Raw genomic sequence first — 21,602 nt, forward strand, 5'->3', positions numbered from 1 at the left:
TTTTATTTGCCCCTGTGTAAAATAGATGTAACAACAGTGCCTACCTCAAAATACTGTTGTGAGACCCAAATAGCTTACTCATAGCTGTGTGTGGGAGCATACACCTTGGAGGCTGAGACAAAAGGATCGCAAGACTGAGGCACACTTGGCAACTTAGTAACTTATCAAGACCTTGCCTGAAATACAAATAAATACAGAACTAAATGATTTAAAAAGGTCCTGGGGCTGAGTCAGGCAGAAGACGCCCAATCACCCCGCTGCAGACAGGCAGGTCTGCCCACACCCTGCCGAGGTCCCCAGTCGCGCGGAACACACGCCAAATCAGCCCGCTGCAGACAGGCAGGTCTGTGCACGCCCTACCGAGGTCCTGAGTCATGCGGAAGACACCGAATCACCCCACTGCAGACAGGCAGCCACCTGATTCCACATTACGAAGGCGCAGAGGACACCAGACCACCTGACCAAGGTACTGAGTCCCACTGTTCCCGGCCCAGAGGTAGGGGCTTCTGAGCCGTCGTCCCACTGCTCCTGGTCCAGAGGAAGGGGCTTCCCAGTCACCATCCCTCCCGCTGCTCCCAGCCCAGAGGAAGTGGCTTTTGGGCCACCTTCTGTCCCGCAGTTCCTGGCCCAGAGGAAGGGGCTTCCGGGCCAACATCCCTCCCACCGCTACTGGCCCAGAGGGAGGGGCTTCTGAGCCACCATCCCACTGCTCCTGGTCCAGAGGAAGGGGTTTCCTGGCCACCATCCCTCCGGCTGCTCCCAACCCAAAGGAAAGGGCTTTTGGGTCACCATCCCTACTGCTGCTCCCGGCCCCTGTCCTACCTCACCCAGCTCAGAGGAGGTAATCCGTGCAGGCGCTAACAGCCCCCCGCCCCAGTTGAAATGAGAAAACACATAAATAAGTCTCAAAACCAGACTTCCAGATCACCTACAGCAACCCCAAAGGGAAATGAGATGGAACACTCTGATACTCAACCACCTGGACCCACTGAACTGGCAACAAAAGGGGATCTGGAAAAAATGAAATCAGAAATAATTTCTCAGATAACAGGAGAAATGGTGCCCCTAGTGCAAGACATGATTAATAAATCTAGAGAGGAGCTCAGGAACATGATGGAATCCCAACATAAGAAACAAATGGAATCCATAAAACAGATTCAAATAGATTTCCAGGACATGAAAAACTCCACTGAAAGTCTACACAGCAGAATGAGCCAGTGTGAGGACAGAATTTCAGATAGAGAAGATAAGATTGCAATTAGTGACCAGGAAAAGAAAAATTGTTTCAAAATTATAAGGGAACATGAGAAATCAATCCAGCAACTGCTAGATGATGCAAAAAAGAATAACATAAGACTGATTGGGCTCAATGAAGAAACAGGAGAGAGTACAGATAACATAAAAAATCTCTTCACAGAAATCATGGCAGAAAACTTCCCAAGCAGGGGAAAAGAGCTTGACATACAGATAAGTGAGGCATATAGGACTCCAAATAGCCTTGATCAAAAAAAATCTACACATAGGCATATAATTGTTAAGATTCCAGAAACAAAACAGAAGAGCAAAGTTCTCCAAGCAGTCAGAGAAAAGAAACAAATCACATACAAAGGAAAGCCCATCAGAATCACAGCAGACTTCTCAACACAAACCATCAGGGCAAGAAGAGCTTGGAGGGACATATTCCAAGCCCTAAAACAAAACAGCCTCCAACCCAGATTGATGTACCCTGCAAAACTGTCTTTCAAAATGGATGGAAAAATAAGATACTTTCATGACAAAGAGCACCTTAGGAACTTCGTGAATACCAAACCAGCACTCCAAAGAATTTTACACAATAGCCTAGGAACAGACATTGAGGATCACAACCCCAGGAAGCAAAGCAGAATGAACCCATCTGCCATGACAAGAAATTAAATGGAAAGGGGGAGAACCCAACAACAAGAAAAAGTCATGGCAATGACAAGTCAATATGTTTCAGTTATAATCATCAATGTTAATGGTCTCAATTCACCAATCAAAAGAAATAGACTGGCAGAATGGGTCAAGAAGCAAAATCCAACAATATGCTGCATACAAGAAACACACTTAATTCAAAAGGAAACTCATAGACTGAAAGTTAAAGGGTGGAATATAATACTCCATGTAATGGGAACCCGAAAAAAAGCAGGAGTAGCTATCCTCTTGGCAGATCAAGTAGATTTCAAACCAACACTGATTAAGAGAGATGAAGAAGGACACTATATCCTTGTAAAGGGAAGAATCCAAGAGAAAGAGATGACAATCATAAATATCTATGCACCAAACACTAGTGCACCCAACTATATAAAACAAATACTAACAGACATGAAAAGCCATATATGCACTAATACAATTGTAGTGGGAGACCTCAACACCCCACTGTCACCAATAGATAGATCAACTAGACTAAAAATAAGTAATGAAATACTAGAACTCAATCGAACTCTTGAACAAATAAACTTAACAGATGTTTACAGGGTCTTCCACCCCACAAAATCAGAATACACATTCTTCTCAGCTGCACATGGGTCATTCTCCAAAACAGACCACATACTCACACACAGAACATGTTTAAGTAAGTGCAAAGAAATTGAAGTTATCCCTTGTATATTATCAGACCATAGTGCTATGAAATTGGAGATCTATAGCAAAAGAAACTCAAAAAATTTCATAAACACGTGGAAATTGAACAACACACTTCTGAATAACCAATGGGTCACAGAGGAAATTAAAGAAGAAATCAGACAGTTCCTTCAATTAAATGACAATGACAATACAACATATCGGAATCTATGGGACACAATGAAAGCAGTCTTACAAGGGAAATTCATAGCAGTGAATACGCATATTAGGGAAACAGAACGAGCCCAATTAAACAACTTGATCCTGCACCTCATGCTTCTAGAAAAAGAAGAGCAGGACAACCCCAAAGTTCATACAAGGGAAGAAATTATAAAGATCAGAGGAGAAATCAATGCAATGGAGACTAAGAGAACAATACAAAAAATCAATGAAGCCAAGAGTTGGTTCTTTGAAAGAATCAACAAAATTGACAAACCTTTAGCCAACCTTGTCAGAAAAAGGAAAGAAAAGGCCCAAATCCATGCAATTAGGAATGAAAAGGGTGAAACTACAACAGACCCAGCAGAAATCCAGAGGATCATCAATACCTACTTCCAGAACCTATATGCCAATAAGATGGACAACACAGAAGAAATGGACAGATTCCTAGATACATATGAATTACCAAAGTTGAATGAAGAAGACCTAAAAATTCTGAACAACCCAATATCAACCAATGAAATTGAAAATGTAATTAAAAACTTATCAACTAAGAAAAGCCCAGGCCCTGATGGCTTCACTGCTGAATTCTATAAGACATTTAGAGAGGAACTGCTGCCACTACTGGTTAAACTCTTCAATGACATGGAAAGGGAAGCAATACTCCCAAATTTATTCCTAGAAGCAAGCATCACCTTGATCCCCAGAGCAGAGAAAGATCCAACTGAAAAAGAGAACTGTAGGCCAATCTCACTAATGAACATAGATGCAAAAATCCTTAATAAGATACTGGCAAACAGAATGCAGAAGATCATCAAGAAGATCATACACCCTGATCAAGTGGGATTCATCCCAGGGATGCAGGGGTGGTTCAATACACGAAAATCAATCAATGTAATACACTATATCAATAGAGCCAAGGACAAAAACCATATGATTCTCTCCATAGACGTAGAAAAAGCATTTGACAAAATCCAACATGCATTTATGATAAAAACCCTCCAAAAAATTGGAATAGATGGTTTCTACCTCAAACTGATAGAAGCCATCTATGAAAAACCAACAGCCAATATCATATTAAATGGTCAAAAACTGAAATCCTTCACACTCAAATCAGGAACAAGACAAGGATGTCCACTATCACCACTCTTGTTCAATATAGTTCTGGAAACATTAGCCACGGCAATTAGACAAGAGAAAGAAATAAAAGGAATAAAGATAGGAAATGAAGAAGTCAAATTGTCATTATTTGCAGATGACATGATACTCTATATAGAAGACCCCAAGAACTCCACCAAAAGTCTTCTAGACTTAATAACCAAATTCAGTCAAGTAGCTGGTTACAAGGTCAACACACAAAAGTCAATAGCTTTCCTCTACACAAATGACAGACTCACTGAGAGAGAAATAGGCCAAATAATTCCTTTCACAATAGCATCCAAAAAACTGAAATACCTAGGAATCATCCTAACAAAAGAAATCAAAGACCTCTTCTCTGAAAACTATGGCACTCTGAAAAGAGAGATTGAAGATGATATCAGAAAATGGACAGACATCCCCTGCTCCTGGGGAGGAAGGATTAATATAGTGAAAATGGCCATACTTCCAAAACTGCTATATAGATTTAATGCAATTCCAGTTGAGATCCCAGCAGCATACTTCACAGACCTCGAGAAAAAAATCCAAAAATTCATTTGGAGCAAGAAGAGACCCAGAATAGCAAAAGCAATTCTAGGTAACAGAGACATGGCAGGGGGTATCACAATCCCCAACCTGCACCTCTACTACAAAGCTACTGTGATAAAAACAGCATGTTACTGGCAAAGAAACAGGTTTGAGGACCAGTGGAACAGATTAGAAGATGCAGAAACAACTCCAGACACACTCAGCCATCTCATCTTCGACAAAGGAGCCAAACACACTCACTGGAGGAAAAATAGCCTCTTTAATAAATGGTGCTGGAAAAACTGGGCTTCAACTTACCAAAGATTAAAACTAGACCTGTATCTCTCACCATGCACTAAACTAAAATCAAAATGGATTAAAGATCTAAATATTAAAATAGAAACTCTGAACCAGTTGGAACAGAGATTAGGTAGAACCCTTGAAGACATCGGTGTAGGAAAAGATTTTATGAACAAAACCTCAGTTGCCTGTGAACTAGCACAAACAATCAACAAATGGGATCTCTTCCTATTAAAAAGCTTCTGCACAGCAAGAGAAACCACCAGCAGTGTGAAAAGACAGCCCACAATGTGGGAAAAAAGCTTCACCTGCTCTTCCTCAGACAAAGGTCTACTATCTGAAATCTATAAAGAACTTAAAAAGATCAGACCTCCCAAATTTAAAGACCCAATCGAAAAATGGGCATCTGAAATGAACAGACATTTCTCACACAAAGAAGTAGAAATAGCAAATAAATACATGAAACAATGTTCAACGTCACTGGTCTTTCGAGAGATGCAAATGAAAACAACGCTGAGATTCCACTTCACTCCAGAAAGAATGGCTGCTATCATGAAATCAACCAATAACAAATGCTGGCGGGGCTGTAGGGAAAGAGGAACCCTGCTCCACTGCTGGTGGGAGTGTAGACTGGTGCAAGCACTGTGGAAATCAGTATGGAGATACCTCAAAGAACTAGGCCTGGAAATCCTATTTGACCCCGCTATTCCACTGCTGGGGATCTTCCCCAAAGAATTAAAAGAATCATACCACAGTGATATATGTGCACCCATGTTCATAGCAGCACAGTTTGTAATAGCTAAAACTTGGAAACAGCCCAAATGCCCATCAACTGGAGACTGGATAAAGAAAATGGGGGGTTTTAATAAAATGGAGTACTACTCAGCCATAAAAAGTGAGAAATTAGAGACATTTAGAGCTAAGTGGATGCACATTGAGGCGATACTCTTCAGTGAAATAAATAGGACACACATGAGTAAATACCAAATAGTTTCTCTGGTGTGAGAAACAGAAAGTGTAAATAAGGACTAAATGTATAATAGGTCATGTGAAATAGGAAGAAAAGGGGCAAAGGGGAAGGAAGTGGGAGGGCTAGGGGAAAGGATAGAAGGGAATGGAATTAGTATGAGAAAATGGAAAAATAGGAACAAAAGTTTTGTAAATAGGGAGGGCTGGAGGGGTTGAAGGGAGGGCTGGGCAAGGGTGAAAAACAAGAACCAAGAGAGACTATATAAAGGTGCAAATTTCCAATGATGAATGTCATTATATTGTATACCTAAAATGTACCGATGATTAGAATGAATAATCGATAGTGTAAAATAGGAAGAAAAGGTCCAAAGGGGTAGGGGTAGTGGGAGGGGCGGGGGAAAGGAAAGAAGGGAAAGGAAAAAATGATGAGAAATGGAAAAAATGGAAATAAAGTCTTTGTAAATGGGGAAGGGTGGAGGGCGTGAAGGGAGGGCTAGGAATGGGGAGAAAATAAGAACCAAGATGCATTATGTAAAGGTACAATTCCCAATGAGAAATGTAATTGTGTTGTATACCTACAATGTACCAATAAAAGAATTTAATACAAAAAAAATAATAATCACATAAAAATAAATAAATAAATAAAAAATAAAAAGATCCTGGGGATGTAGCTCAGTGTAAAGGCCTGGGCTTCAGTCCCCTGTATCATACACATAACAAAGACACTGCATGTAAGAGGTTAGCATAGTGCTTAGGACATGAGAACCTCTTAGTGAATTGTAGCTCATTTTGTTATAAAACAGCAGAAGGTATAGGTGGTAAAACCACTTCACTGTCACCGTGGCAAGTCATTTAATTGTTCTGGATCTTGATTTTTTTTTTTTGGTCCTTCAGATGAGGGAGTTATCCTAAATTATTTAAGGTGAGTTCCTGAGCTGACCATCTCCAAGTTCTTTCACGGGGCAGAGGGAATTACTTACTTCACATCTCACGAGAAGCAGTTTGGAAAGCATAGCTTCCAGGCAATTGGTTATAAGTTGAGCATCCCTAATCTGAAATTCTCAAATCCCTAATTTTCCAAAACCTGAAACTTTTGAGTACTGAGGCCACAAGTGCAACATTCTACACCTGACCTCATGGGATAATGGATTGTACCCAGAATTAAAATGAACTAAAATTATTTTGTACAATTACCTTTAGGCTATGCATATAAGGCTTATATGAAACATAAATGAATTTATTTTGTGTGAAGAAGTAGCCCAAACTCCAGACAAATCCCAAATCAGAAACATTTCTGATCCCATGCATTTTGGATAAGAGATACTTTTGTTAATTTTATCAGATTTTATAATTCTAATTTACTTCTGGATGCCACCTAGGGGAGAAACATCTGGTAAAACTACCACTTCCCACCATAAAGCACTCGAAACAGTATGTAGAGGCCAACACTTTGGTTACAAAATCAAGACCGATATCAGAGGGAACTTCAGTGAAAGATTCAAGTGAAAGGAAAGATTTCACAGTATGCAGGCTGTTCAGGTCTCAGAAAATGTCTGAGCATCAAAATCTGGCTATGAAAGTAGTAGGATGTAAGTGTTTCATGATAATCAAGTGAAGAAAATCTTTAATTCCATCTTCAGGTACTTGGAGTGCATACTTCGTTAAGTGATTTGGGCCAGGGATTTAGCTCAGTGGTGCTGGTTCCTCCCTGGCAAGCACAAGGTTCTGAGCTCCATCCCCAGTACCAAACAAAACAACCCTGGTAAGTGATTGTGTGTAGCTTTGTTACCCTCATCCGGATTGTTATAAAGTTTAAAGGGTCACAATAATAAACAAAGACACATAACAAAAAGAAAAGCTTGCTCTTTTGCTGTGGGTTCCTATGCAGTGGAAAGTGCATCCGGTATTCTAGTATTTGGTGAATGAGAAAATGTCATGTGCACAGCCTGTCAGATCTCTCGGCTATCATAGCACTTAGTGGAGAGCAGCCCCAGACATAAAATTAATGTTACATCAGTGTATGCACAGAGACTGCAGTCCCAAGGAAAATATGGACTCTAAAATATACCTTGGGACAAAAATAAATATTGAAAATGGGTAAAGATGGATGAATGAGAATTGAATATTATTCAATCCAACTATTTTTTAACTCTCAGAAACGACACAGAGTGGAAATATGGGCAATTGGACACACAAAGACAAAAAAGAACAACCCCCAGAACATGAAATTCTATACATGGTGTTTATATTATCTCCCAGTAATTATTTATGTGATAAGGATTTAGATAAGGATTTACGTTCTTTTCATAACACTTTTTTCCTAGTTAACATAATCCCAAGGGAATAAAGATCTTTACACAACTGACCTTTTATGACACAGTAAACTGCCAGATGGTTCAGAAGTATGAAAGTCTTGCCAAATAAAGCCTCTAGTAACTAAGAAGTGGTTCCCGAAAGTAATATTCTTCGTCTTGATCTCAACCCTGCATGTATAGAAAATTCTTACTAGCTACAACTGTAGGTGATGTGAGCGTAGAAAGAAATGAACATCTCAGCTAAGACATGAAAACTCCAAAAGCTGAGCACATCCCTATGTAGTACATTAGCTGCTTCCATAGAAGGAAGTACTTCAGTACAATTGTAACGCCTTTTGGTCACCAAATACCGTACCCTGAACAGAAGCAGTGATACTTGTCATAAGAAGTCGACAACAGACTTGCTTAGTAATCAGTGAAGAGTGCAATTATTTGTATTTAAAGTTACTTCCGGCAAGTGAGTGCAGTGGGCAGGCTGGGCCTGGTAGCTAGGACAGGGCACAGGAACAAGAGGGCCTGAGCAGAGTCTGACACCGTGGGCCCTGGGGTCTTTTTTTTCCTTTCTTTCTATTTTTTTAGATGATTACTTCCTTTCCTTCTTTCCAGTTGGTGACTAAAAACTGGAAGTAAGAACTAGAAATAAATGCAGCTTGTTTGTGGTAGTGCTTAGCAATGAAAATTTACTGATTATAGTTAGTGACCCAGAGTCCAGGAATCAGAAGCCACATATAATCCCTGGTTCTGCCACTTCTTAGTAGACTTGACTTCCACTGAGTCTGTTTCCTCATCAGTAAAATTGAGGCACTGTTTACCATCTGGGAAAGCATGTCTGTAATTCATTTTCTTCATTCCAGTATTAAGAACTGCTGTTGCTGGGATGTAGCTCAGTGGTGCTGTGCCTGCCTCTCGAACGCCAAGGTCCTGAGTTCAGTCCCTGGTACAAAAAAAGAAGTCAAAGAATTACTGTAGTACCTCAGTTTACTAACTTCATTTTTTTTTTTTGGTACTGGGGATCAAACTCAGGTCCTTGTGATTTCAAGGCAGGCGACCGAACCATCGAGCTAAATCCCCCGCTCTACTGACTTCATTTTGAAAAGAAAAAGTGTGGTAAGGGTTCATGTGAAAATGGTATTAGTCCTGTAGTCTATAATGAATGATTATTGTGAGCACATATTTTCTTGCTAGCACTGCCAGGCACATAACTCCCTGTGTAACATATTAGTACCACCAAGAGCATAATTCAGTAACTCCGTATCTCTGCTGGGGCTTGAACCCATTCTGGAATGTAACGCACTCTCTATGATGCCCACTCTGAGTTTGTGTCTTCCTTATCTGCTCCTCCAAGGCAGAGCCAGAACTGATGCATACTCCAAATATGTGTCTCCCTTATGTAGCCAACGTTACCCTAAAATTAATGTTTCTTACCCTGAGTTTGAACTTGCTGTAGACTAATCAGTAATAAAGATATTGTATGTAACCAATACATAACCAATCAACCGCTTGTTCTGCTTCTGTACTAGTTTCTGCTTGCAAATCCTATGTAAAATGTAGGCAGACAAAAGACAGTCGCCTGCTTCTCTGAGGAATTATCCCAACCAGGCCCGTCGACGTAAATAAAGTTTGCTTTCTGCCTCCAAGTTCTGGGTGCCTGTTGGTATTTCCTGTTTGCCTCTACAATTTGTTTTAGGATTTGGGGGTAGATGGCTGTGTTCGTGCTTGTATGGGGTAGATGGCCATGGTACTGTTGCAGAGTTTGTGAACAGAAGAAAAATCTGCGGAAATGCTTTTGTTTGTGAACTGAATTATTCCTAAAAATCCTAAAACAAAGAAAAAGTAAGACTTTACAGCCTTCTCATTACAAATTCTTCTGGAATTAGCAGAATTGCAGATGAATTCAATGGAATTTTTCTGATCTTTTTTCCATTGTTTATCAGTACATTTTAGGTATATAATATGATAACATTGATCAATGGGAATTTGTACCTTTATATGATATATCTTGGTTCTTATTTTTTTCCCCATTCCCCTGCCCTCCCTTCAATCCCATCCACCTCTCCCTATTTACAAAGACTTTGTTTCCATTTTTTCCTCTTCTCATATTTTTTTATTTCCCTTCTTTTCTTTCCTCTATACCTCCCACTTCCTCTTCCCCTTTAGACCTTTTCTTCCTGTTATCTGTTATACATTTTGATCCTTATTTACACTTTCAGTTTCTCACACCAGAGAAACTATTCAGTATTTACACATGTGTGTCCTATCTATGAGTATGGCCTCAATGTGCATCCATTTAGCTATAAATGACTCTAGTTTCTCATTCTTTATGGGTGAGTAATACTCCATTATATTAAAACAAATCTTTTTTGTTTTATGAGACTGCCAGTCTAAAACTATTTTGACAACAAAGATGATGATTCTGATGCTGAGGCATCAAATGCCCTGCCAAAATTTGCAGAAGGAATCAAGGCCAGCCAGGCATAGTTGCCAAGTCCTAAAATCCCAACACTCAAGAGGCTGAGGCAGGATTGCTTCAAGTTCAAGGCCAGCCTGGGCTATGTAGTGACTTCAAGTTCAGACTGAAGTAGATAGTGAGACCACGTCTCAAAAAACAAAAACAGAAAACCCCAAACAACAACAACAACAAAAAGAATTCAAGGCCAGAAACAGAAATCAGAACTGTCTACCTGGTTCCCAGTACTGTACTTCGAATTATAGACCACACTGCCTTTTCTGCAGAAAAATCTGCTTATGTGTGATGAAGAGGGCCACTCACCTGGATCAGTCAATCAGCAAACTAATGAGGAGAGTCTTATGGAAGTTCACACTGCCAAAGATGTTCCAGTTGCTATACAAGTACATGCAATTTCAGAGGATTATGATAGAGAGATATAAAACAATTCCTCTGAAAGCCTCCAAAATCACTGATGAAGAGCCGTCTACTAAACTTTGCAAAATTCTTGACAAAAGACAAGGTTTGAACATGACTGCCCAGCAGAAATGGCCTTTACTGAGAGCTCATAGCAGTGGCCTCTATAAATGTAAATTTTGTGAATTCAACAGTAAATATTTTTTTCTGATTTAGAGCAACAAATGATCCTAAAGCATAAATGTACTGATTCAAATGTATATTGGGTATGAAAGAAAAGTTTCTGTACTAACATGCTTCTGATTGAACTCACCAAATTACATGAAGAGGATCCCTACATTTGTAAATACTAGGACTATAAGACAGTGGATTTTGAGAACCTCAGACAGCACATTGCAGAACCCATGTTAGTGATCACCTCTGCTGGTGTGAGCATTGTGATGTGCAGTTCTCCTCAAGCAGTGAGCTCGACCTACACTTGCAGGAGCACCGCTGTGCTGCACAGTACTTGAGTCAGTTCTGGGAACACCAAACTGACCATCCAAAGGACTTGCTCGGCCACATGGTAAATGAGCATGCATGCAAACAAACAGAAGTAAGTGATAAGTTCTGTAACAAGGGCGAACGTGGACAGTACAGCCTTTCATGCAAAATTACTTTAGACAAACGGAAAAACTTCTTTGGATGTCAAGTATGCAGGTTTCAGGGTAGGCTCCATACAAATGTTAACAGGCATGTTGCTACTGAACATGCTAAGATATTTCCTCATGTTTGTGGTGACTATGGGAAGGGCTTTTCAAGTACGCTAGAATATTGCAAGTATTTGAATTCATATTTATCTGAAAGGATTTATTCATGTCAGCATTGTGAATAATCAACTGGATGAATTGAAGTTCTTTAAATTCATTTGGATTTCAAGCATTTGGCCAACTTCACCTCATAAACGTAGTGACTGCTTGATGAGATTTGGAAATGAAAGGACATTAATAAGGCACCTTCTTGTTCCTGAGACAACTTGATTATTTTCTTTATTTTAACTTTATGTTCATGTAAAATAATATAATTTCAACCTTCCTGGCAAAAATGAAGTAGTTCCTAGTCATTGCTTGTTATTCTCTTTGCCTGGCACCTGGCTGATCTGCTACCAGGGAACACTTTGATCCTGGGCAAGACTTGTCTGCCCAGCGATGGAGTACATATAAATGTACAAATCATTATTTTTACTTGTTCTCGTTGTGGTGCTCACTATCAAATCCACATGTGACTTCATGCCTTTTTCTCTAAGTCCTAGGTGTAGGCCTGTGACATTTGGGGATGGAGAGTTAGATATGCAGGCCTCTGTGTCTCACACCACACACACCTGTTCATTCTCTGGTGAGTGACAAGTGTTTAAGAACCCCCGGGGCTAGCTGGTACATTGCTCTGGGCAGTCCAAATGAGTGACAAGCTTGTACAGAGAACCTCACTGCCTTATGTGTACATTAAAATGTATCCTGCTATGTTATAGACAGGAATACAGACTCTTTGTGATTTTCTTTTCCAGAAAAAAAACAGGAATTTTAAAGAAATTTCTCTCATGCAGAGGGCTGCTTTGAACTTGGTTTCTTGATACTTAGGAGTAAAACACATGGGATACCTTGGCGCACGTGCTGGGATGGGACGGGTCACCCACAGCTTCATGTCCCGTGGCTCCTGGGAGCATTGCCAGCAACACCTCAACCTCCTACATCTCCACTGCCACATGGAGGCGTCTGGGTCCCTAGGCCTGGAAAGCCAGCCCTGAGCTGCAATTGGGCTGTGGTTGGCCCCATCAGCTCCCTACACTCAGGGCTGTGCTTGGTGCTGGAGGCTCTGCCAGCTGGGGAGCAAAGCCATAGCACCTGGGTGGAGGCCACCATCTCCACATCCTGCAGAAGTACCTGAAGGTGGACGTCACCCACTTCAAGTACCCTCTGAAGTAGACCTTGGCCACCGGCATGCTCAGTGGCCTCCTTACCAGGCTCATCAACTTCCAGACCAAGAGGGCCACCGGCAGCTACACAATGGTCCCTCAGCATAAAAGGAAGACCCAGCCCAGGAAGAAGCCCACCCTACTGGCCCCCAGGAGAAGAAGGGCCCTGAAAAACTTAGCAAGGACAAGATGGGGCCAGCTGGGTGGGGCAGGAGGGCAAAGGAGCCTAAGGGGAAGCGAGGAGGGTCCCCTTCCAGACTGGCTGACCTCGGAACAGACCCTGAGGAGACAGTGAGGCCAAGGGTGCTAGAACACAGCTGGGCAGGATCTCCCAGGGCTCCTGCAGGACCCACAGCCTGGGCAGGAAGCCAAAGGCCACAGGCGGTGGATATGTCTAGCAGATGCAGAAGCCTCCAAGGCCAGGATAAGAGATGCTTCTCGGACCAAAGGAAGACCGAAGTCTAACCCCACCCCCTAGAACCACAGCCTGTGCTCCTCCCAGGAGCAGAGCTGCCCTGTACTGCCAGGAGGGTTGGGGCCCCTGAAGCATGAGAAGCTCTGACTGTCCACAAAGGTGTCCTCATTGTCTAGGAGGATAAGCTTGCTTTCTTCTTTTTTTTAAGTTAGGTTTTGGGTTTTGGGGGGGGGGTTTTGGTACCGGGGATCAAACTCAGGACCTTGCACTTGCAAGGCAGGCAGTGGCACCACTGAGCTGAATCCCCAGCCCAAGATAAGCTTTCTACAGTGTTCTTTCTCTGTTCTTTTTTGAATACAAATGACATATACATTTGGTTTGTTTTTTTTTGCGGTACTAGGAATGGAACCCAGGACCTTATGCTTGCCAGACAGGTGCGATGGCACTGAGGCACATTCCTAGCCCTGCTATTTTTATTCTGTGTATAAATCCCATGGGGTTTTTTCCTTTTTTTTTTTTTCTTCCGGGACCAGGGATCAAACTGAAGACCTTGCACTTGCCAGGCAGGTGCCGGCTCTGCTGAGCTATGTTCCCCAGCCCATAAATCCCGTATTTTTTGTTCCCTTTGACCCTATATTTTCACATGCTTTTTTATTATTAATAAAACATTTTAGTGTAAACTTCTACAGACTATGAACTAATTTTGTATCAAGACTCCTTGAAATTTTTAAAATTATATGTAACATGAGTTTATTTTAATATTTATTTATAATGTATTCATTTTCCATTTTACAACCTAGAAAATACATGGAAATGAACAAAGGGAAAGATCTAAATTGCTTTATAAAAACAAATCAATGAATATAAAAATACCCACTTCAAAGCTAAAACAATTACAATTAAGAAATAGACTCTCCAAAGCCTATTAATCCTCTAATTTAAAATAAATGATGATCTTTGGTCCTAAGTGAAAATAATTCCACCATTCTGACAATTTGCATAAACCAGAGCACTCTCTTAAAAGGAAATTATCAAATGTAGGAAAGATGTAATGATAGTTTTGGAAAATGAGGAAAAGTATTTCCAAGTTGGAGACCAAGCATCCTAAATACTTCATGTTCACCTGGCCTTTGTTAGAAATTAAAGTACCTGTTCACAGAAGTGATTTGAACATATTGTAAAACTAAGCTCCTCAGCTATTTTTTTCAATTTAACCTCAGGAGAACCAACTAAAGAGGTTCAAAATCCAAGGATAGACTGATCCCAAAGCATTTCTTCCTGTTCTTTCTTCACTTTGTTCCTTTTTCTCTTTTTCTACACTTCCAGTTCTCTTTCTGAGAGGCTACATCTTGGCTTTTTTCTCCTTTTGATGCTTAAGCTTTTCTGTACTTGTTTTCTTCCTTTGGATGCTCCCATGTTCTTCCAGCTCCACTTCCTCAGAACTTCTTTTCCTTTTATGGTTGGGCCACTCCTGCTTTGGCTTTTCTCTGCCTTCTTCTCTTTTGATGACTGGTTTGATGGGCACCAGTCCTATTTCCAGAGGAGAGGTGTTCAGAACCCCAGATCCTACACTGGCTAAACCGTGATTATCTTCTTGCTGACTGAGGTTCAGGAACACTGTTTTTTCTGAGAAACAGTCCCTGGGGAAGTAACAGTAGCTCAGAGGCTATAGTCTCAGCCTGATGTATGAGCTGAGTTTTTCTGCCTGTGAATATTGCGTGATCTCAGGTAGGTCTAGACGGTTCCAGATGGGAATCTTTGATCAAACATTCTATACCTGGGTCTGGAATCAACTTCTTCCCTATACCTACAGGCTTCCAATTAGTCCTCTCCCATCTTTTGGAAAAAGTCTTTGGCTGTAAGCCTCTGGTTTTCTGCACTTTAATATAATCTTCAAGTTAATGTTGAAAGGAGTCATATGATTTTGAATGCTTCCCTAGGTTGATAAAAAAGGGATTCTCTTCTTCAGGCTGAGAACTTGGTAGAGAAATTTGATATTTATCCAGTACTTGCTTCAGTTTTTCAACATGAACTTTCCCCAAGTAGACTGTACAACAATCAGGGTGCTAAAAACCATGACACAGAGTTTACAAAATTGATTTTTGTCCAATATTCTATTCCCATAGACCTCATAATGTACAATCTTTTATTATTCAAACTGTAGCACCCCTGCACAGATGCCTTTTATAAACAGCATCTGTAAAAAGTTCAGTCTTTGTTCATTTAATATGGTATCTTGGCTGAGCCAGGGGTCAGGTCCACAACTACTGTCCCTCTCCCTGCCAACGCCACTGCAGAGTAGGCAGAGCTGAAGGTGGCAGAGAGGCAAGAGCGACCCCATGTGCCTGTGGTCTCCAAGGAGGCAGAGTGAGAGAAGGAGGTGGAGACTGGCTTCCCGAGAGGAAGTTGCAGCCACCAGCTGATTTTCACATAATTTGTCATTAAATTCAAAGATTAGTTCTGGTTGACCAATTCTGCTGCTGGTACCTCTGACATTTCTCACTTTGTTCATTGTATTTCTTAGTGCCAGGATTCTTGTTTGAGTTTTAAAAAGTAATTTCAATCTCTCTTAAATTGTTGATTTGTTTTCTTTATTTTCTTGAAGTTTCTGAGCTTCCGTAAAATAGCTAGCGTTAATTCTTGGTCAGGCAGTTTCTTCACGTCCATTTCCTAGAGTCCCCTCACTGATACAACACTGGGTGTACTTGGTGACATCATGCTCGATGTTCTTGGTACTTGCTTGCATTTGTGTGCCAATGTGCTAACACTGAAGTACAGTTGGGCTTATCTGGCAATGTTTTTCAAAAGTCATCCTGTCCAGAAAGTCTGATCAGAGTACATGGCTTGTCCTCCTTACTAGTGATCACTGCAGTCTCTCACGACCAGTGTTCCTGGCCCCTTAGCCGACACAGGGAAATGGCCTGCGCATGCTCCTCCTATGTTGCTGATGAAGGATCCAGTCCCTACTCCCTCTTTCCAGAAGAGATTAGCATGTGACCCGGCAGTCTGAGTAAAGGAGAGCACTCTCACCCATGCAGGAGTGCATCAGCCAATCTGCTGAGGGGTTGAAAAGAATGAAACATTTGAGGAAGGAGCAAATTTACCTTGTGCTTGCACTAGAGCATCCACCTTACCCTGTTTGGGTACATTGATGCTAACTGGTTCTCAGGCCTTTGGACTCAAACCAGGATTTACACATTGCTTTGCCACCTCCTCTAGCTCTCACACCATCAGACATGGATGTGGCTTATAGTATTGGCTTGTCTTGTTCTCAGGCCTTTGGATTTCGACTGGAAGTATACTATATGCACTGTAGGCCTTTCTGTAACATATAGTGGTGAATGGGACTCAGACTCTGTAATCAGGGGAGCTAATCCATTATAATAAATCTCTGTCTCTCTCTATGTCTGTCTGTCTGGCTATGTACAGATTCCTCTTGACTTACAGTAGGTTACATTCCATTGTAAGCTGGATATTTGATTCAGTCAACCTGCTGAACATCATAGCTTAGCATAGCCTGCCTTAGTCATATTCAGAACTGTTACATTTGCCTGCAGTTGGGCAAAATCACCTAACACAAATCCTATGTTTTAGTAAATTTGTGTATGGATAAGAAATCTTGTGTGTCTCATATTATACATATGTATAATAAATGTTGAATAGCTTCCATATTAAATGTTGTATATCTCATCTGGTAAATTTCAAATAAAGTGCTTCTCTCTGACAGTCTTTTAACTGAAATTAGATTCTGTAAAAACTTATTTGATTCTTTGACTTTTCCATAAACTTGTGTTCTATAGATTTGAAAGGCAGTTTGCTAAGACAAGGCAGTTGGACTTTTGTTTTTTTAAAAGAAGGGATGCATTCACTAAGTTTCTGGTGTAAATTCTGTAACTCACTGAGCCTTCTTGGGACAGTCCAGTTCTTAGTTTCAAATCCTCCAATTTCCTGTAGGGTGACCCTGACAAAGTAAGAAGGCATTTGGGCCTGGGATTTAGCTCAGTGGTTCCACCACCTGCCTCGCAAGCGCAAGGTCCCAAGTTCGATCCCTGGTACCAAAAATAATAATAATAAAATAAACAGACTTTAGAGCTTGTCTTTGTATTAAACTTTCTTATTTATTTTGTGTAGTTTGCTTGAGCAAATTGGCTTGCTCATTAGTCTGACTGGTTCCTTCATCTACAACTTCCTCCTCAGCCTCACCTTCTATGGCCATTTCATCCTTGTTGGAATTCAGCTCTGAGACTTGTTTATATTCCCATGCCAGAATCTTAATGAAATATATGAAATTTAGAGGGACAGCAAGCGGGCGGGACATGCACCAAGGCATTGTGGTCGCCTACAGCACAGGGCAGGGTCTCTACAGCTAAGCTGCAGCTGCTCCGGGTGCAGGAGGCAGACTCCATGGTGAAGAGTGTAGAGAGAAAGAACATCTGGAAGATCTAGGTCCTCATGTTCCTGTGCAGGGCTAACTGCGGTGAGCACAACCGGACATCCATGCAGCATTGCATGGAAAACGAGTTGGAAAAATTCCAGGACCACCTAGTCTGGTGCATGATGCTTTGTGATGACAAAATCAAAGATTCAATAGATGCAGGGAGTAAAGAGCTTCAGGTGAAATGGCAGCTGGACAGTTGTGTAGCCAGGTGTGTGGATGGCCACATGAACTTCATTCCAACTGTGACCAAGAGGACAAGGCATCTCTGTCATCTTCTGGGAAATAAAAGTTTTTTCCAGTCACCATCAGGGCAGGAATCTATTTAAAAAGAAGAACAGGGGCTAGGGATTTAGCTCAGTGGTGCTGCTGCCTGCCTCGAAAGTGCAAGGTCCTGAATTCAATCCTCCTACCAAAAACAAAACAAAACAAAAAAAACAGAAGAACAGGAAATTTAGTCTTTTAAGTAAAGTTTATGAATGAAGAAACTAAAGATGACAGCAAGTTTAAGACATATGTCACTTCCCTCTGGACCCTGGTTCCTCTTTTTGGACACTAGAAAGCAAAATGGGAAAAAAAAAAAACTGGTGCTAAAGTTTGGGTCAAATATAGCACAAGAGGGTGTTTTAGAGCCTAAATTTCATGTGGCAAGACCTTATCCTGACAGTAAAGATCTCCCTCGTACCAATGGAGAACCTCCAAGGTACCAGATTCTTCTTAATACACACCAGCAGGCTGGCAGGTTCCTCCTGCCTATGATCTGGTGAAGTTGCTGGTGTCCCTGTAGCTAACCTCCTATTTACCAGAAGTATCACCACACTCTTCTCTGTAAGCCACAAAACAAAATTCAGGAGATCACTAATTTAGAAGGGGAGCCAGGTGTGGTGGCACATGCCTATAATCCCAGCATCTGGCAGGCAGTAGGATTGCCATGAGTTGCAGGCCAGCCTGTGCTACATAATGAGTTCAAGGCCATCCCAAACTACATAGCAAGACTCTGTCTCAAAAAGGGGAGGGGTGTATATCTTCATTTTGCTTGTTTTTTTTTATACCCAAGGACATGAAGTAGATTTAAGACGTGGAGTTGAGAGGAGAGTAGATAAGAACTCTGAAAGGCTCCTTGTGTATATCCTTTTCTAGCCATCGAGATATGGATGTGCATTTCTTGAAATTCTTAAACTGCATCTTTCAACCTGGAGCAGATTGAAAAAATGAGAGTCAGCATCATACACTACATATGAAAAGCAGAGCTTCCTTCAGGGGCCGATGAGTGTCAGGCTTTCTGCAGCAGTTAAAAAAACAATCTTGCAGTGACACTTTCACCCCCAAGGGTAAAGGGATTCAACACATCCAAGAGTAAACAGTGAAACAGAAACTGATAGCTAGATAAGAGAGTTCTGAAGTACTGAACTTGAAGAAATTGATTTTTATAGGATAGAATGGAATAAAAACCTAAACCAAGCATTGTTTACTTAGCCTCCTGAATTAACACCTTATTGAGGTAATTCCCTAGTAACCCAAAGTCAAAAAGTAAGCAACTTGGGCTGTGATTCCTTTACCAAATACCATTTTTGCCTGGGGCCTTTGCAACACTGTTCCTGCCCTAGCATGGCATTTTCTCTTTTGAATAAGGATTGTTTGTCTTTCCACCAACTTATACTTGAAATGATAATATAGCCTGTCTGTTTGCTGTGTGAAGGCTGCAATATATTTTTATAGTTGTTTGGTCTCACAATAAAAAAGTTTTACTGCTCGTCCCCCCATCCCAGCCCCCACCCCCTTGCTGTGTCATGGGAACTCATTTCTTTCAATTTACATGAGCATGATAGCAATACAATGGGAAATTTAGAAAAGTTAGGTGAGAGTAAGAGACAAAAGAATAGCTGCACTCATAGAAACTGGAAGGTGATACAATTGCACACTCTGAAACCCCTCAAGAAGAGAATCTAATACAAAATGAATGAGGTTGGCAGAGTCTACAGATGATTGGAAGATAACAAAATCAATTCATCTATGGAATAATATAACTTCAAACTCATCTTGAAAGAAATCTGGCCGACAAAGGACTATGCACAAGAAAAAGTAGACTAGTCAGATCTGCAAAAAGTCAGATATTGGTGTCATTAGACAAAATATGTTTAATATGTTGCTTTTTAGAAAAGAGTATTGATATGTAAGCAAAGAATAAGAACTATGAACCATCACACAACAGATTTGGAAAAAATAGAAGTTAGGAATTAAAATGTAAAACCTTGGTGGATAAGGGACAAAGCTTTTGGTTTGAAATTAAAATGTAAAACCTTAGTGGATAAGGGACGGGATCGCTGTTGGGAAGACGGAGGCCAGCAACTTGGAATGGTGAGCTGAGTAGGTCTAGGTTCACTCCATCTGTCAATGAAGCCTGGGCACTGGGATTTCTCTGTAAGGCTCTCGTATTTCAAACCTACTGATCCCACAGCAGAAGAAGAACAAGAAGTTGACAGAAGTTCTGGTGTGCTACTGCACAGTAGGTAATTATAGATAATCATGAGGTACCATGTATTTTTTTAAAAGCTAGACGAAAGCCTTTAAAATATTCTCATCCCCCCAAAAATGATAAATGTTCAAGGAGATAGACCACTTGTTCTAATTTGAATGTTACATGATGCATATATGTATCTAAACTTGTATGGTATACCCTAAATATGAGCAATTTTGATGTGCCGATAAAAAATAAATTTAGACCAAAAGTTGAGATCTTAAAAAGCATTCAGAAATGTTTGACTGCTAGTGCATACATGGATCCATTGACATTTGGGAGGTACACCTTGAACTGAAGCACGTGTTATGGTTTCAGTCTAAGATGTTCCCCTAAAAGCTCATGTGCTAAGCGGTGGGATTTTTGGAAGCAGTTGGATCGTCAAGTCTCTAACTTCATTAGTGGCTTAATCTATTGATGGATTTATAATTGAATAGCATTATTGGGGGCTGATGAAGACTTAGGAGATGGGGCCTGAGTGAAGAAGGGAGTGGGTCGTGGGGGTGTGATCTTGAGGACTGTATCTTGTCCTTTCCTCCGTGGCTCTTTCCCTCATTTTCGGCTTCCTGACTGCCTTGAGGTGAACAACTTTGCTCCCCCACACCCTGGCACCATGATTTTCTGCCTCACCACAGGCCCACAGCAATGGAGCCAGCCAACCTGGACTGAAACCTCTGAAACCATAAGTCAAAATAAATATTTCCTTCTTTAAATTGTTTTTCCCAAGATTGCCACAAGTTCAAGGCCAGTCTGGGCTCAGTAGTGAGTTTAAGGCTAGCCTGAATTACACAGCAAGACTGTCTCAAAGCCAAAAAAAAGACAAAAAACAGATATAAATGAAGCCACTCCAATAGTAGGAAATATTGAGGGGAAAACTCTTCTATGGAGACTGATATTAAGTTGAAAAGTCATGTGCTATGTCCTGTGAACGCACTCCTTTCGATTTACACATGCATGATAGCAATACAATGGGAAGCTCTTTTTTAAATTAAATTTATTGGTACATTTTAGGTATACATAATGATCACATTCATCGCTGGGAATTTGTACCTGTACATGATACATCTTGGTTCTTCTTCCTTCCCCATTCCCCTGGCCTCCCTTCAACCCCTCCACTCCTCTCTATTTACAAAGACTGTTTCCATTTTTTCATTTTCTCATATTTATTCCTTTCCATTCTTTCCTTTCCCCTACCCTTCCCACTTCCTCCTCCCCTTTGGACCTTTTATTCTTATTTCACAATATCTATTAATACATTTTGATCCTTATTTACACTTTCAGTTTCTCACACCAGAGAAACTATTTGGTATTTACATGTGTGTGTCCTATTTATTTCACTTAAGAGTATGGCCTCAATGTGCATCCATTTAGC

General features: G+C 40.9%; 2 pseudogenes; one reads left to right on the plus strand and one right to left on the minus strand.

Moving 5' to 3' along the window:
- Window positions 1–10,401: 10,401 nt before the first annotated feature.
- On the plus strand, window positions 10,402–12,055 carry LOC106010416 (zinc finger protein 639-like; annotated as a pseudogene).
- A 2,461-nt stretch (window positions 12,056–14,516) lies between these two features.
- On the minus strand, window positions 14,517–17,607 carry LOC110344339 (lysine-rich coiled-coil protein 1-like; annotated as a pseudogene).
- Between the last annotated feature and the right edge of the window lie 3,995 nt (window positions 17,608–21,602).

This window comes from Heterocephalus glaber, unplaced genomic scaffold (assembly GCF_053883595.1).
Source record: "Heterocephalus glaber isolate CG9 unplaced genomic scaffold, H.glaber_assembly_v1.0 deba00001593, whole genome shotgun sequence".
Classification (NCBI taxonomy): Eukaryota; Metazoa; Chordata; class Mammalia; order Rodentia; family Bathyergidae; genus Heterocephalus; species Heterocephalus glaber.